Genomic DNA, 14511 nt, shown 5'->3' with positions numbered 1-14511 from the left:
TGGGGACTGAGTCCCAGCAGTAGGCCCATGGTGTCCACTTTGGGTACTTTACAACCTAGAAGTGAGGAACATGTGATCCTCGTGCTCTGAGGGTGGGGAAGAAGTCCCACAGCTTGAAGAAGTGGTGAGTCTCAAGCCCTTTTAGGCCACTTGGCAGTCTAACCAAGTAAGTAGTCTGCAAATCTATGCTAAATTGTTTATGGTGAGTCCTCTGCTGATGGCCCCTGAGGATATACTTTACAGAAGGCAAACTCCATTCAGCCTTTCCAGAAAGACCATGCCATACATTCTGAACTCTTTCCACTGACAAGGCCTCTTTCAATTTTTGATGACCTTGAAGAGACAGTCTATGGGTTGCCTAAAAGTACATTAAAAAAATCTAGGAGTTCCCGTCGTGGCGCAGTGGTTAACGAATCCAACTAGGAACCATGAGGTTGAGGGTTTGATCCCTGGCCTCGCTCAGTAGGTTAAGGATCTGACATTGCCGTGAGCTGTGGTGTAGGTTGCAGATGTGGCTCGGATCCTGCATTGCTATGGCTCTGGCGTAGGCTGGCGACTACAGCTCCAATTCAACCCCTAGCCTGGTAGCCTCCATATGCCGCGGGAGCGGCCCAAAGAAATAGCAAAAAGGCAAAAAAAAAAAAAAATCTAAGAGTTCATGGACATTTGGGTTTATTTAGATATAGAAAAATATTGCTAAATATCTCAGTTCTATATATAGACTTCTGAATTCTCATCATTTTAAGTATTTTGCTCCTGGTAGATACAACCAGGTTGTGTGTGTGTGTGTTTCCATAGGCCTGCACCAGCACACTTTTATGTGAAATAAAACTTACACAAAAATGTAAAGTGCTGTTCTTATAGGTGGCTGTTTCCATTGGATCTGCTTAATAGCTACATAGATTAAGAATTTGATAACCAAGACTTAATATGGGAAACATTTAACCATTTCAGTCAGTTTCAGAAGAGTGTTTTTTGTTTGTTTGTTTGTTTGTTTTGGTTTTTTTTTTTTGGCTGGTTAAAGTACAATTAGCCAGTATAATCTTAAAGAATATTGAACTCATTTATATCAGCTCTAACCAATAGCTAACAAAATTTGTGAATTTCTTATACTTGTTTGGAAGTCATTGATGGATTTGGATGTTCTGAATATTTTTGTCTTCCTTGTTAATTCAGAGTTTTTCCCCTTGACTATTAAAATCTCATACACTTAGCCAAGACAATATTCAAGCATTTTTCTTTATCACAGTTGCCACAAATGTATAAATGAATAGAAATTCAGAGTCAAGAAAGATAATCTTTATATTTAAGTACCACTTAAGTACTGTTAGTCAACTCATCATAAAAAGGAAGTACTTTAGTGATACAATAACAACAACAACACTGCCAATAACTAGTCAGGGCAAGTCAGCCATGCACTCAGATATAAAAGCAGAGCTTCATAGGAAACCAAAAAAAAAAAAATCGACTGAAAATTTAATTAGAATTAGTCATCTTCACAGGCTGTTTGGAGCTAGTGTCTCTCTCTCTCACCATTTATGATATTTAGAAAAAAAATGAGGTTGGTAATAATGGACAGGAAATGTCACAGATCTGTGACCCTTCCTGAGTACCAGAGACAGAACACATTGCCTTATTTTGAATCATTTCTCAGATTAGTAACTGTAAAAATTCAGACACTTTGGAAGACACTGAGGATTTTACAATGTGATATAGTACATGAAGAATCCAAAGCAATGTAACTTCACCAGAGACTGAAAATGTATGTAAATCCAGTGAAATTTCAGCTAACTGACATGATGAAGGAGTATATATTCTGATACTTTATTATAATCCACACTAGTAATTTTCATGTTTTTTTGGTCACAGAAATCTTTTGCAGAAATTCAAAATCTAAAATAGTTGAAGCTGACCTGATCTGGTTGAAGCAGTGGCAGATATGCAACTTTCTCTTTTCATCTCCTTGTTCTTTTGGCACATTGCATTTAACACCGCATCTGGTACATAGCAGGCATTCAAGAATTTTTTTTTTTTTTTTGCTTTTTAGGGCCGCACCTGTGGCATATGGAGATTCCCACGCTAGGGGTCAAATCAAAGCTGTAGCTGCCAGCCTATACCACAGCCACAGCAACGCCAGATCCAAGCCATGTCTACAACCTATACCACAGCTCACGGCAATGCTGGATCCTTAACCCACTGAGCAAGGCCAGGGATCAAACCTGCGTCCTCATAGATACTAGTCAGATTTGTTAACTGCTGAGCCACGATGGGAACTCCTCAAGTAATATTTTTGAATGAGCAAATGAACAAGTGAATGAGACACCTATGAGGAATCGCTAGGGATCTGTAAAGCAGTTTTTAAACCTGCTATATAACTTATTAGTTTTAAGGATAAGAAACCTCTAGAAGACATGAGGAACAGTAAATATCGACCAAGTAGCATTCCATGTTTGTTTGAGGATGCAGAAGGTCCTCTCATTCCTAGCAAAGCCTTAATAAAAAGCATCATTATTTTATTGCTAGAATACCCTAAAAGAGGTTTCTTACATTTTGGCTGTACAAAAAAAAAATGTATTTTCTTACAAGACTCCTGGGTATGAATTATACTTCCAGAAATATGATAGAGGCCATAGCTGTGTGATATCTGTGATATCTACATGTGATATTTCCACAAGTAGAAAAAAACAACACAATTCAAATCACAAATTCCATTTTTATCCATAGAGTTGACTTCATGTGATCAAAATCTAAGCACCTTTGAAACTGACAGTCATTTTCACTTAAAAAGAAAAATGCTTTTACAATAAAGGATCAAGAGTAATTCTGAGTTATTTATGGTTGGCTGTCATGGTTAATTTTATGTATCAACTTGAACTGACCAAGGGATGTTTACGTATCCAGTTAAACATTTCTGGGTGAATCTGTGAGAGTGTTTCCAGATGGAAGAGATTAATGTTTAAGTTGGTGAACTAAATAAAACAGATTGCCCTCCCAAGTGTGGGTGGGCATTAGCCAATCCACTGAGGGACTGAACAGAACAAAAAGGCAGAGGAAGACTGAATTCTCTCTCTCTCTGCCTGACTGCATGAGCTGGGACACTTGCCTTCTCCTGCCCTTGGACTGAAACTTATACCATTGGCACTCCCGGTTCTCAGGCCTTAGGACTCAGACTGGAATTTAAAGCATTGCTATTCTTGGGTCTCCAGCTTACAGACAGAAGATGATGGGATTTCTCATGCCTCCATAATCACATAAGCCAATTCCTTATAATAAATTTCATTTTTATAATAATAAATCTGATAGATGGATATATATTTATTTCCCCCCTCCCCCTGGAACACTCTGGCTAATACATATTTTGGTATCAAGAATAGTTCTATAGGAACAGAATTTTAATAATGAGATTTCTGGGTCATTTCTGGGATTTCCAGAACTGGATCTTTAATCTGATTAGATTTAAAGACTAATGATTTTATTTCCAGCAATAAAGAGAACATTGATAATCCATGGCATGATGTGGCAGTAGAGATATGCAAAATATCTGCACTGGATACTGCTAACCAGTCACTTACAAGCAGCAAGGAGATGAGTGATTGTGTATATATTTTCAAACATTTTAAGAAAACTTACAAATATAATGCGATTGGCCAGTTGCTCATGATGTCACCAGACAAAATGGTGAAAGAAAAGGATGAATGCAGGGATTCATATTTCTAGCTCAAGTGCCCATAAATGACCTGAAGTTTTCTATGCATGCCCTGAAGGAGAGCCTTAACTCCTATAGTCAAAGGGCCGAGATTGCTGAAAATCTAATGGAGAATTTCATAAGGAAACTGGCTGACTTACAATTCAAGTTCAAGTCTTAGACATTTAGGATTTTTACTGTTAAAGTGAAGACAGTCATTTAAAAAGAATGAGCGCCTGTAAACTGGGATGGAGACATATGGGAAAACCCTGACAAAACTGGGTACCCAGAAGCTCTAGATCTTAATGAGTCATCTTTGCCAGTGAAATAGATCTCCCCACTCTGACTGAAAGTTGTTTCCACTTCCTAGCAGAAGTAGCTTCCCAACCCCAGCAGAAGCAGCCTCTCCACCCCTAGTAGCAGCAGCATCCCCACCCTCCAGTGGTAATAGCCTCTCTACCCCTAGTCTTGTTGTCCTTTCCCCACCCCTGCCAGAGGGAATTAACCCTGCACTGCCTGAGGAAAGTGTAATGGCTTCCCCTGAGGCAGTTGTCATGTAAAACAATGCTGATTCTCCTCAGAATCCACCCCTACCATCCTTGCTTCTAGACCTATACTCAAGTCTCAGCCGGCCCCAAAAGGTCAGGTACAAAGCATTACCCATGAGGTGGTACAATACACTCTAAAGAACTACCTGAGCTTTCTGGTGTATACAAATAGAAATCCAGGGAAATGTGTGGCAATAGAAAGAGAGGGTATGAGAAAATATGGAAGGACCGTGAAGCTGAATCAGGCTGAATTTATTCACATGAGCTCACTTAACAGAAATTTTGCATTTAATGTTCCAGACTGGGAAGTTAGAAAGGGCTCTAAAGATTTGGATGGTTGGTTGCAACGTAGATGAAGAGGTGGCCCACAGCGAATAAAGTGCAAATATTGGATCTACCTTCATTTAAAGTAGAGATGGAGTAGTTCCACTTGTGGATCAGTGGTAACCAACCCGACTAGTATCCATAAGGATGCAGGTTCAATCCTTGGCCTTGCTCAGTGGGTTAAGGATCCAGCATTGCCTTGAGCTGTGGTATAATTCTCAGACATGCTCAGGTTGCATGCTGCATGGCTGTGGCATAGATCAGCAGCTGCAACTACAATTCAACCCCATAGCCTTGGAACTTCTATATGCCATGGGTGTCACTCTAAAAAGAAAAAAAATAAATAAATAAAAGAGAAGGGAATTAAAAGGCTTAGGGAGATTGGAATGTTAGAATGGATTAATTATTTAAGATCTATTCATTAACACTGGGAGGGTTCAGAAGACATACCTTTCACCAATGCTTTGAGAAATAAAGTCATGAGGGGAGACCCAGAATCCATGAAGAGCTCTGTGACTGCTCTTCTCTATAGGCAAAACTTAAAAACTTACAGTGGGAACTGCAACTGAATTGGAAAACCTAAATGCAATGGGAGTATTTAGATCCCAACTGGCAGGGGTAAAGTGCTGGCACTCAATAGCCACAGGCAAGGAAGTCATGGTTACAATAAGAGACAGCACAAAGTAGCAATCAGAATACTCTGACTCATACAGACCTATGAAGTTGGCTAATCATGCTATTCCTAGAAGAAAAAGAAATGGGATGCCTAGTAAATTCTTACTTGATTTGTATAAACAGAAAAGTTTTAGGTCAAGTGGAAAAAATCTAAACTGAATCATAGAGTTACATCCCCTCAATAAATTCTTAGACTTGAGAGAGTATTTATAGGCCCAGAAACTCTCATGAATGAAGGTGAGGCTGGGTCCCATTGAAGAAGGACCCTATATACTACCAAAAATGTATACTGTTAATCTTTTTCCCAGCTTTCCACAAAAGGATCAATGACCTTTTGGCAGGGTAACCATGAATTGGGGAAAAGGAAATAATCAGAGCTTTCAGGGACTACTGGACACTGAATCTGAACTAACACTAATTCCAGAAGACATAAGATGTCACTCTGTTCCACCAGATTAGGAGTTTATGAAGGTCAAGTGATCAATGGAGTTTTAGCTCAGGGCCATCTCACAGTGGGCCCAGTGAGTCCCTGAATCAGTTTTGTGTTATTTCCCAGTTCTGGAATACATTAATTGGAATAGATATACTTAGAAGCTGACAGAATTTCCAAACTGGTTCCCTGAACTGTGGAGTTAGGGCTATTATGGTAGGAAAAGTCAAGTGGAAGCCACTAGAATTGCCCCTATTTATCTTAGGCAGAAGACAGATCGATCTTGGGGAATAACTGGATTATCATAAACTTAACCAGATGATAGCTCCCATTTCAGCTGCTATACTCTGGTATGGTTTCATTGCTTGAGCAAATTAACACATTCCCTGATAGCTGGTATATAGCTATTGATTGGCAAATGCCTTTTTCTCCATCCTTTTCAATAAGACTCACCAGAAATAGTTTACTTTCAGCTGGACAGGCCAGCAGTATACCATCACTATCCTACCTTAAGGGTGTATCAGCTCTCCATACCTATGTCATAATTTAGCTTGTAGAGATCTATTTATTTATTTATTTATGCTTTTTACGGTCGCACCCACGGCATATGGAGGTTCCCAGGCTAGGGGTCTAATCGGAGCTACAGCTGCCAGCCTATGCCACAGCCAGAGCAATACCAGATCTGAGCCACATCTGCAACCTACACCACAGCTCACGGCAATGCCAGATCCTTGACCCACTGAGCAAGGTCAGGGATTGAACCCGCAACCTTATGGTTCCTAGTCGGATTCATTTCCACTGTGCCGCAATAGGAACTCCTAGTTTGCAGAGATCCTAATCACCTTTCCCTTCCAAAAGATACTATACTGGTCCATTCCATTAGTGACATTATGCTGAATAGACCTAGTGAGTCAAAAATAACAACTACACTAGATTTATTGGTAAGATATTTGAGTGTCAGAGGAGAGAAAGTAAAGAGAACACAAGTTCAGAGGCTTTCTATCTCAGTGAAATTTTTAGGGGTTTACAGAACAAGAGCATGTTGAGATATCCTTTCTAAAATGAAGGATAATTTGTTGTATATGGCCCTTCCTACAACCAAAAAAGAGGCACGACTGCTAGTGGGTTGCTTTGGATTTTGAAGGCAACATATTCCTCATTAGGGTGTGTTGCTCTGGACCATTTATCACATGACTTGAAAAGCTGCTATTTTTGAGTGGGGCCCAGAATAAGAGAAGGCTCTTCAATATGTCCAAGTGGCCATGCAAGCTGTTCTGCCAGTTGGGCTACTTGATCCAGCCAATCCAATGGAAATGGAAGTATCAGTGGCAGATAAGAATGCTATTTGGAGCCTTTGGCAGGACTCTATAGGTGAAGTATAGCATCAGCCCTTAGGATTTGGAGCAAAGCCCTGCCATCATCAGCTGATAACTACTCTCCTTTTGAGAAATAGCTCTTCTCTGACCACTGGGCCATACTAGTGACTAAACACTTAACCATGGGCCATAAAGTTACCATGCAACCTGAGTTACCCATCATGAATTCCATGTTATTTGACCCACACGGTCATCAAGTTGGGTATGCATAGCAGTACTCATCAAATGGAAGCAGTATGTATATGATCAAGCCCAAGCAGGCCATGAGGGCACAATACAAGTAAGTTACATGAAGAAGTATCCCAAATGCCCATAGTCCCCAGTCCTGCCACACTGCCTTTTCTCTCCCAGCCTGCATCTATGGAGTTCCCTGTGATTTTTTGACAGAGAAAGAGAAGTCTCAGGTTTATAGATGGTTCTACAGGATACATAGATATCATCAAAAGTGGTATAGCTATAGTACTACAGCCTGTTTCTTGGACATCACTAAAGGACAGTAATAAAGGTAAATCTTCCAGTGGGTGGAACTTCAAGTAGTGCGCCTTGTCTTATACTTTGCTTTGAAGGAGAAATGGATAGATATGGAATTATGTACAAATTCATGTATTGTGGCCAATGGTTATGGGGGATGTTCAGGAACTTGGAAGAAGCATGATTTGAAAATTAATGACAAATTTGGGGAAGAGGTATGTGGACAGACCTCTCTGAATAGACAATACATGTGATGATACTTGAATCTAATGTGATAATGTGAATACTTACCAAAGGATGACCTCAGCAGAGGAGAATTTTAATAATCAAGTGGATAGAAAGACCCATTCTGAACAGGCCAGTCAGCCTCTCTCCCCAGTCACCCCTGTCGTTGTCTAATGGCCTCATGAATTAAGTGTCCAAGGTGGCAAGGATGAGGATTATATATATCAGCAACATGTACTTTCACTCACCAGGGACAACCTAACTATGGCCACCACTGAATGTCCAATATGCTGAGACGAACACAGAGTTCCTGATATGGCACCATTTCTCAGGGTGATTAGCCAGCTATCTAGTGGCAGACTGATTATATGGTACTGCTTCCATCATGGAAGGGGCAGCATTTTTGTTCTTACTGGAATAGATACTCTTAATATGGAGATTTTCCTCCCTTGCCTGAACTTCTTAGGCCAAAACTACCATCCATGGACTTACAGGATAATTTATCCACCGTCATGGTATTCTGCACAGCATTGCTTCTGGCAAGAATTGTGGCAACAGTCCCATATCCATGGAATTCATTAGTCCTATCATGTTCCTCAGGATCTGGAAGCAATTGGCTTAACAGAATTGTGGCATAACCTTTAAAAGATTCAGTTACAGTGCCAGCTAGTTGGCAATACCTTGGAGGGCTAGGGCAAGGTTCTCCAGAAGGCTGTATATGCTCAGTATGTTATGCTGTTTCTCTGATAGGATTAAATGGTCCAGGAATCAAGGGGTATAAATGGGAATGCCACCACCCACTATCACCTCTAATGACAAATTAACAATATTTTTGCTCCTTGTTTTTGGGACCCTTTGCTCTGTTGGCCTACAGAGGGAAAAATGTTTCTACCAGGAGACATAACAATGATTCTATTACACTGGAAGTTAAGTCTTCCACACAGCCACTTTGGATTCCTCATTCCTCTGAATCAACAGGCAAGGAAGAATTAATATGCTGGCTGGGGTGACTGATTTTAACCACCAAGGGGAAATTGGATTACTGCTTCACAAAGGAGGGAAAGAAAAATGTGTGGAACAATGAAGACCCCTTAGGGTGCTTCTTACTATCACTATGCTTTTTTATTAAGGTCAGTGGAAAACTGCAACTCAATCCAGGCAAGACCACTAATATCCCAGACCCTTCAGGAATAAGGGTTTGGGTCACCACAGCAGGTAAAGAATTATAATCAGCTGAGGTATATCCTGAAGGCAAAGGGAACACAGAATGAGTAATGCAAAAAGGTACTTATAAATACCACCTATGACCATGAGACCAGTTACAGGAACAATGACCATAATTGCAATGGGTATTTCTTCCTTATTTTATTTTGTTATGGATAATTGTGTGTGTATGCATGTAGCCAATATCTTTGTTTTCTTTCCTCTCTTACTCCTTTATCATGTAACATAAGATGTATCATTAACTTTATATCATAGTATTTAAGTATTGCTAATTTTAATTTTAAGTTATGGGATATCGAAGAGAAGAGTAAACATCATTAAAGGATTTTCTATTCTGGGGAACCAGTTAGTGCATTTTTACTGTATGCAGGATAGTTGTATCATGTTAGATAGAATTATTAACTTGTTATTGTCTTCATTTGGAGATGTGCATGAATGCCCAGTTGATAAGGGGTAAAAGTGTGATGACTAACATTTTGTGTCAATTTGACTGAGCCAAGGGCTACTCATATATCTGGTTAAACATTATATCTAGGTAGGTCTTTGGGGTGTTTGGGGACAAGATTAGCATTTGAATTGGGAAACAGGGTAAAGCACATTGCCCTCCCCAGTGTGGGAGGGCATTATCCCATCCACCCAGGGTCTGAATAGAACAGAGAGGCAGAGGAAGGCTGAATTCTCTCTTCTGAGATTTTGGTCTTCTCCTGCCCTTGGACTATGATTTATATCATCAGAACTCCTGGTTTTCAAGCCTGAGGATTAGGACTGGAATTTACAGCACTAGCTTTCCTTGGTCTCTCTGGCTTATAGACCATAGATTTTGAGACTTTTCTCAGCCTCTGCAATCTCATGAATCACCTCATTATAATAAATTTCATTTATATATATGTATGTATATATATTTTTATTTTATAACAAAAATGGATAGAAATGTTTAATATAGAAAATATATAACTATGAGAAATAATGATATGTAAATATAAAATAATGTATGATATAAAGTATAATATATAAATATAAACACACACACATATACACACGGGTTTTGTTTCTCTGAAGAACCCTGACTAATATAATGGCTGCTTTTATGTTTTTCCTTATATTTGAGCAAATAGAAGAGCAAAGTGAGAGGAGCCAACACAATTTCAAGCTGGTAAGTCATTTAGAGATGATTCAGATGATTACCCTCTCTCTTTGACAGGTCAGAAAACTAAACTCTATATAGGTAAAGGAGCTAGCTCAAAGAAAACAAGATGGGGAGTAGAACCCAGACATCCTGACACACAGTTCAATAATCTTTTACTTCACATCATTTGATAAGAAAAATAATAATGCTAATGATGATTTATAAGTTAGCATAAGTCTATTGTGTATTTCATAATTTTTTTGCTTCTATTACTTCCTTTAAATAAAAAGAAGAAACTTGGATCCAAATTGTACATATTGCAAATTAACTCTAAGGTGCCTAACTTTACAGGTGCTGAATAATATGTTACATAAATGACAGTGATTAATAGAAGTTAAGAATGTATGATTCCAACTCATGGTGAAGCCATGTGATCTGAATGAGTTTTAATTGGAGTTGGATGAGTTTCTTATTTCCAGATCTATTGGTGAGAAAATTAGATCCTGACTTCAGTCAATTTAATTTGTTGCTTTATACTACACGGCTACATGAATGATAGGGAAGATCAGTGCCTTGGGGTCTCAATAAATTGGACTAATTTGAGGAGAGAAGCTTCTTATTTAGTGAAAGCATATGTTCTTCAAAATAAAAGTAACTTAAGGCATATATAGCACTTCAAACTACACTAATAATGTTATGCCCTCAACCTCTAACCTAATTCTGTTTTAAAGAGGGATGTTTATATATTCAGCTTTTCCTAGACCACTTTCTCTATCCTACCACTGTTTTTCCTTGACTGGAACCTGGTTTTCCCTTCATGGACACTGATTCTCCTATAACCTATCAACTGATATTTCCCCATTCTCCCATAGTAGACAAAGGTTCAGGGAAATGCATTGGAATACCCTTGATTCCTCTTTACTATTTTTCAGACCTTTGTTCAATATCTCATATTCCTTTTAAGCCTATAAAACTGCCCACTTCCTGTCCAATTTCATTTGCAAGTCACTCTCCCACAATCTTTGAAGATGTTGATATCAGTTTTACAGTTACACATTTATTCATTACTATAGCAATCCCATATGTCAACTGAAAAATATATAGCACATCCATGACTCCCTTATACTTCCTTGACCATCTTCTACATTTTATTTCTGAAATTCACTAACAATGAAAATCACTAGAAATTGTCATTATCTAGAACTATTCCACTTCTGTAACATTTAACAATGAAATTTCTCTCATCGCATCATTCTACCCTGCAGCCTCTTCTACTCTTACACCCCAAATAGCCTTGTTTTTTATTTCATCAAAACTTTCAACCTTCTGTTACCTCCTCCTTTCCATAACTCCCTATATTACTTAAATACTTATGATAAGCTTCTTAAAGAGCATCCTCAACAGAAACTTGAATTTCTTTTTCCTCTCATAGTATCTGCCTAGTCAATTAATTCTAAAACCTTTAGTTAACATGTCTGTTTTCTCCTTGACTACTTCTGGGCTTCTGAAACTTGCTAGAGAGTGTCACACAAGACATGGTGATTGACTCTGTTGAAAATGTATCATTCCCAATATTTCAGCTAGCCCTTCTATAACATTAAACAACTATTTCATTCATTCCTGGTGTTTCCTTTTCTAAAAATTATTTTGGTTTTAAGAAAGTTCAAGCTAAGTTGAAGGAATGAGGGATGTATTAAAAAGTATTGAAAATGTGCAGAGACCTCATGGAAATTAACATATCTAGACTCAAAGTGACTCAAAGTTGGTAGCTGGATGCCATCAAGTACTATGGCACCAACTTACTCTGTCCTGTCTCTGGCCACCTCTCAGGCCACTTAACCTTTCTTCTCTGTTTCTCTCTGTCTACTTTTATCTACTATTTTATCTACTATTATCTCCTCAGATTCCCACAACTACCTGGAATAGTCTCTCAGTGTCTCAAATATAAATTCCTAGAGAAAAAGTATATTTATTTGATTAGCTTTGTATGAGTAGCTGATCAGCAATATTACAATATTATAAATATGCCCATCTCCATCAATTGCTTCAGGAGAGAATTTGGATAGTGTCAATTATGAGAACAGAGAGCTTCTAGCAGAAAGCATCATAAAAATATTTTTTCTACAGTAATTCTTCTAACTTCACTGCTATTCTCAAGTCCTCTGATTGTACTATTTTTAACACTTTCAGCCTATCTTTTTAAGGAAAATAGAAGACAATGTTTTCTGCAGTCAGTGTTATCTTGATTTATGATTTTCTTCTTTACCTGAACATGGATATATATCCACTCTTTCTAACACTTTTTTTACCTGTCTCAAAAAATGAATACCCTGATTTTTTTCTAAAATTAACTACACAGAATTATTCATAGGGATAAGTAGACCAAGATCCTAAAAAGGAGAAAATAAGAGGGGTCAACAACAATTTCCTTTTTCTTTTCATGTCTTCAATCTCTTCTTTAACATTAGTATTGTCCTCTCTGCTAGTCATCGTGATTATCTTTACCATTCTAAAAGAACATTGCTTCAGAAATACCACCATGATGCAATGGGTTAAGAATCTGACTGCAGTGGCTCAGATCACTGTTGAGGCACAGTTTCTATCCCAGCTGGCACAGCGGGTTAAAAGATCCCACATTACTGAAGCTGTGGCATAGGTTACAGCTGTGGCTCAGATTCAGTTCCTGATACAGGAACTTCCATATGCCTTGGGTGCAGCCATAAAAGAACATTGCTTTGATTGTACTGCCCTCAAGATACTCTCATTATCTTTTTCATCCTTGCATAGCCAAACATGGAGAAAGTAGTCTGAAATGCATGTGCTTACTTTCCTCTTCTCAACAAATTGCAGTTAAGACATTGTTCTTGTCTACAGGCTTAGCTATATGTATTTTCTTTATTACTTAAACAAATAAGATCAAAACCCAGTTACAACTTGCTTTTGCATTGTAATAATATATTTTGGATTTGGAATTGGGAGGAAATGCTTCTTTCTCATTTCTAATGTTTCCTTTTATGTGAAGAGTCATATATTAGCATAACATTCTTGGTCTCTTTCCATTTCTTTACTCATTTTACCTTAGGGGATGAGGAATGATCTAATGTGATTAGTGATTTTTGAAAGGAGAAAACTCTTATTAGAGCAGAGTTCTCTTCTGCTCCTCTGGGGCAGCCAATCACAACAGGTATATAAATATTAGGAAATCAGAAACTGCTCCAGCTCTATTATCTTTTAACACTGAAATTCCCTCCCTGATCAGAATGACTTGCCCTTGTATTCTAGTAGAATATATAATATTAGGAATCCTACTTACTCATAAGTATAAGCCACATTCTCCAACATCAATTTTCAGTAATAAAAGTTATATTTTGATCCCCATCTTTAATTTTTGTCTTATTTTTTACTTCATTCACTCAGAAATACTGAAAAGTAGACTTTGGAGGGGGTTAAAATAATTCCTGGAGATTAAGGTTTCTCACATGCTCTTTATGGATAAATTTAAGCTTGTGAGCATTTATATAAGTATAGAAAACATGGATTTTTTAACCTTTAAAGTTTACAGTGTTCTATATTAAACAAACTGTAGAAACCAATTTCTACAGTTGTGAAGGTAGCTTTTAACTGCTGTGACCTTAGGATATGTTGTGTTTTGACCTTGGCAGGTGAATAGAGCTTATGTAGCCTTTTCATAAACAAATATTTCTTTAGAGGTACTGCACATCCCAGGCATTGAGTAAATGCATAAACCTAAGGTTTCATGTTTCATTAAAGGTATGGGTGGAAATTTTTAGAGCTTTGGACCTTAACAGCTACAGAGGCCACAGCCATGGACAGGCCTCAGAAAATAATGGTTACAATATTGGGCTTAACAAACGAATTAGCTAAACTGGCTTCAGCACAGGTGCTGGCCTCAGAAAAACCTCAACTGCCTTAAAAAATGGTGAGGAATTTAGGGCACAGAATGACGTGTGAACTACAAAGGTACTATCCTTAGCACTTACATGTGGAATTAAAGAAGCCTCAGCAGACATTACTGTGGCACTGAGGCCTTGCTAAGTGGGTACAACTGAGGCAAAGATTCAAATTTGAGGAAAAGAGAGTCTTTCCATATATAGGCCTTTAAGCCAATGATAGAACAAAATGTGTTGTTTTTAAATTGAAAGCTAAATTCCTTAGAAATTATGAAGCTCTAGAGTTTTCATAAAAAATTTTACTGCCTTACAAAGGCAGCCCTATATTAGTACATTCAGTACCTAAGAAACAATAGTGAAGAAGACAAATTTGGATTCATGTAGATAGTCCACAGGCTCAAGAGTTACTCCCAAACATGTAGTCATAGCATGAATCTGGATTCATTAATTACAGAGGGGGCAAAGTCTTCTCTAGAAGACAAATCTCAGATAATTAAGCTTTTTTATAGCAAGCAG

The sequence above is a fragment of the Sus scrofa genome, chromosome X, assembly GCF_000003025.6.
Source record: "Sus scrofa isolate TJ Tabasco breed Duroc chromosome X, Sscrofa11.1, whole genome shotgun sequence".
NCBI lineage: Eukaryota > Metazoa > Chordata > Mammalia > Artiodactyla > Suidae > Sus > Sus scrofa.
The sequence above is the reverse complement of the archived record's forward strand: the minus strand, read 5'-3'. Positions refer to the sequence as shown.